Consider the following 3,571-nt stretch of genomic DNA (forward strand, 5'->3'; position numbering starts at 1 on the left):
CGACTTGTTTTTGTGTTTTCTTCAACTTTGTTGGCTCTAGAGTTAGCTGTTCCCCACAGATGTGTTAGATAACCTCTTGCCAACTCTCATACCACAGAGGCTTACCTCACCCAGCCAACCTGGTGTTCGCCAGGGAGAATGTCAGTATTGATAACATTTGTTCATTGTTTTGTCCTTGTACTCAAGTACCCCCTGCATTGCAATTAAGTCATTTGATTTAAGACAAAAAATGCTTTTTAAGGGACCAGCTGGACAACAAAGAAAGATCCCTGGATTTTTGTCCAGTATCTTCATTGCTTGAATGAATGAGGAGAGCCTACGTTATATTCGGGAAGTCTCACTGTGTTTGCCAAGGTTGGCCTCCTTCATCCCAGCATCCCTCCCTGCAAGAACCCAATCAACTCCCCTTCTCTTGCCCAAACCTTATAAAACCTTGAAACACAATGCATTTATCTGAGCTTTACACACACAGCTGGCACAGATTTCTTAAATTAATGTTCCCAACACACTGATATTGCCCATGATGTTCTGGATTCGGGAAACCTTGCATCCTTGATTTCAAAGCAGCAATAATAGGAGTAATAAGGTTGCTTTCCAGGATTACTGCTTTGTTTTAAAATGATGCTCCCCTACTGGTGATGAAAACAAAATGTGACCTCAGAATTTAGGAGGAAAGGGGAAAACATACATTACTGACGGATTACGGAAGATGTGTTATTATTGAAAACTAGTGAATCACACGCTCTCTTCTCTCATCTCATCTCGTTTCTAACCTTCTCCATTCTTTAATGTCTTATGAAATTGACAGTGTGAGCCGTGTTCGCTGTTTCTCCATGGAAAGCTAATGGAAGAGGGTTGAATATTTAACAGACTCTCTTTGCCTCTCATTCAGGCTCTTGTACGAAAAGTCGGAATGACCCTATTTTTTTTTACGCCAAGTTTGGAACTGACATGACATCATCGTCTTAAGATAGAAGATGATGTAATTGAAACTCTGCATACTCCCATCACTAGCTGTACCGTGAGATTGAGTTCCATCATTCCACTCATGCCTACATTAGATTGTCACTGATGTTGGCAACACACCAGATATCCATGACCCATTTTAACCCTAACCCTAAATTGCCCATTATAAGATATAAGATACCACTAATGATATTACATAGCTGTTAAATCCACAAAATGTTGTACAGACATGCATAATCCATCAGTGAATTCATCTGTTTTATAATACAGTTTTTTTTTCCTCTAAAATGACGCAAACAGGCCAATTTTAAGCCAATTTTTTCACATCACGTAAATGCATACCTGCAAAGCGTCTACTGGTAGGGAGTATTTTTGTAAGAGTTCTCCAAATATGCACTACTTAGATGACCTATTATAAACTGGCTTGTTTCTCTCAGAGTAGAAGTAGAATTTATAAGATCTATCGAGAAAGATAAACTAACCTTTTCAACAATATGAATATATCATGGTTATTGTCCATTTAATAAATGTAAGCTTTTGCAATCACCATGTGTGGTCTGCTGTTTCATACTGTAATGGGGGCTCTTTCCCCTGATAATAAAATATGTTGTCATTCTTGACTCACGAATGTGGCTGTTTTTCAGTGATACTTAGGCCTTGGAGAGACACATCTGGGTCTTTAAAATAAACAGAATCTTTCCACCGCTTCAAACCCAGCAGATTTTCTTGCTGACAACATTCATTTGGGTGTCGATCCTGAAGCTAATGGGCAAGTATTTCATTTCAGAAACTCAAGCATTTATAATGATGCTCCTTTAGTTCCAGGACATGGTGCCACCTTGAGTGATCTGCAGGAAATGATGGGACGATACATACTCTTCCTATAAATGGATGCAAAGCAAATCTTGTGAAACAACTTTGCACTCACTACACATTTTAGTGTCTCTGAAAGATGTTCTCTAAGACAACCCATAGTGAGCAGGAGTGTTGGACAGGAGCCATAGACATTCCTGACACCCCCAGGTTGCTGTTGGTTCATTTGAGCTCAGCCAATGCACTCTGTCACCCCACATTTTCTGTCTTGGCCTAGTGCACAAACAGCAGTGCGTTTAGCCCAGCAGGAAGCTCTGTTGAAGTGCCCATATGCACAGCTGTATTCAAAGGAGATTTTCAGGGTGATGAGAATACATTATGTAAACTGTCCTATACTATTAATATACCATAGTTTACAAATAAATATAGTGAAGGAACTTCATTATGAAGAACATTTAATGTACACAACTGGTTTGTCAGGTAGCAGTTAGCAAATGCAGTTTTTCTTTTGGTGCTGTCGAATAATAGTGGGTGCAGTGTTTTTTAGCAATCAAAAAAAGAAACAAGCCTAACACAATTGTGAACTAAAGGTCCTTAGGATTTGTGACAACAGCCAGCTGTTTATGCTTTTTCAGCACCTGATATCAATTTATCCAAACCTAAAGACGATGTTGTGTTTTTTGTTGTTGTTGTTGTTGTTATGTAAAACCTTTTCAGTTAATTTGTTGATCAAGTTAAAAAAAATCATTCATTCATTCAAATGAACTCTCTCAAGTGAATATCGGCTCAAAGCTATCGCATCACTTCAGAAGACTTGAAATGTAGTCCACTGTATAAGTCGTATTGTTATGATACTTTTATGGTGAAGCGTATTCTTTTTGATGCTCGTGCATTGTAACTGCACGAAAAGGAATGCCCTGTACATTATTCAGAATGTCCGTTTGTTATTTGTGTTCCATGGTAGGTTTAGAATGGCGTAAGACGGGGGGTAAATGGTGACAGTATCTTGTTCAGTTTGGTTCTGGAAGTACTATTTAAGTTTAATTAAAATTTGGTTGTACAGTATGGCTGTCCCTTCTGTCAAAAACAGAAGTCTTGAATAAGAAGCAATGACGCCGTAAAAATCAAGTGGCAGTGTGTACGTGTCCAGTTGATTCAAAACATCCTGCACTGATTTATTTCTTGGAAAAAGCCATCCAACCAAGTAATCAGTCAAATCTCAGAACTGTTGTATATTTGTTGCACATTTAAAAAAAAAAAAAAAAAAGTCTGATCCGGCACGTTCACATTTCTCGCACCAGATCAGTTTCATCTTGACACACGTTATTACACGTTATTTTCTTTTTTTTTTTACCAGTGATGTGTTTGCAAGTCTCCTGTATAGTGGTGTGCCTTACAGGGATAAATAAGTTCCCCCGGCACCCCATTACTTCTTATCTGCAATCAACAATGCCTTATTCCCACTGGGTGGTCTTTGTCCAAACCAGCTCTTCAAGAAACACATTTGCATTTTGAACAAGCTAAAAATAATAATGAAACTCAAAGACCAGGAGGCGGGGGCTGTTTTGATGTTCTGAATGTGACAAAAAAAGGGTTTTAGTCTTAACAATTTGTGGCCAACTAACCTGCTCCTTTAAAATACATGATCAATAGAATCATACAGATGAGAATCATTTAGACAAGGTTCTTCTGGCAGTGATCGGCTGTACTTCTTTAGGTCCTCTTAATCCAAGGTTATGCCAAATGTGAGCTTGATTCTTCTGAGTTTTAAAACCAGGAACCTCAACAGTCC

The sequence above is a fragment of the Carassius gibelio genome, chromosome A25 (assembly GCF_023724105.1).
Source record: "Carassius gibelio isolate Cgi1373 ecotype wild population from Czech Republic chromosome A25, carGib1.2-hapl.c, whole genome shotgun sequence".
NCBI classification, from domain to species: domain Eukaryota; kingdom Metazoa; phylum Chordata; class Actinopteri; order Cypriniformes; family Cyprinidae; genus Carassius; species Carassius gibelio.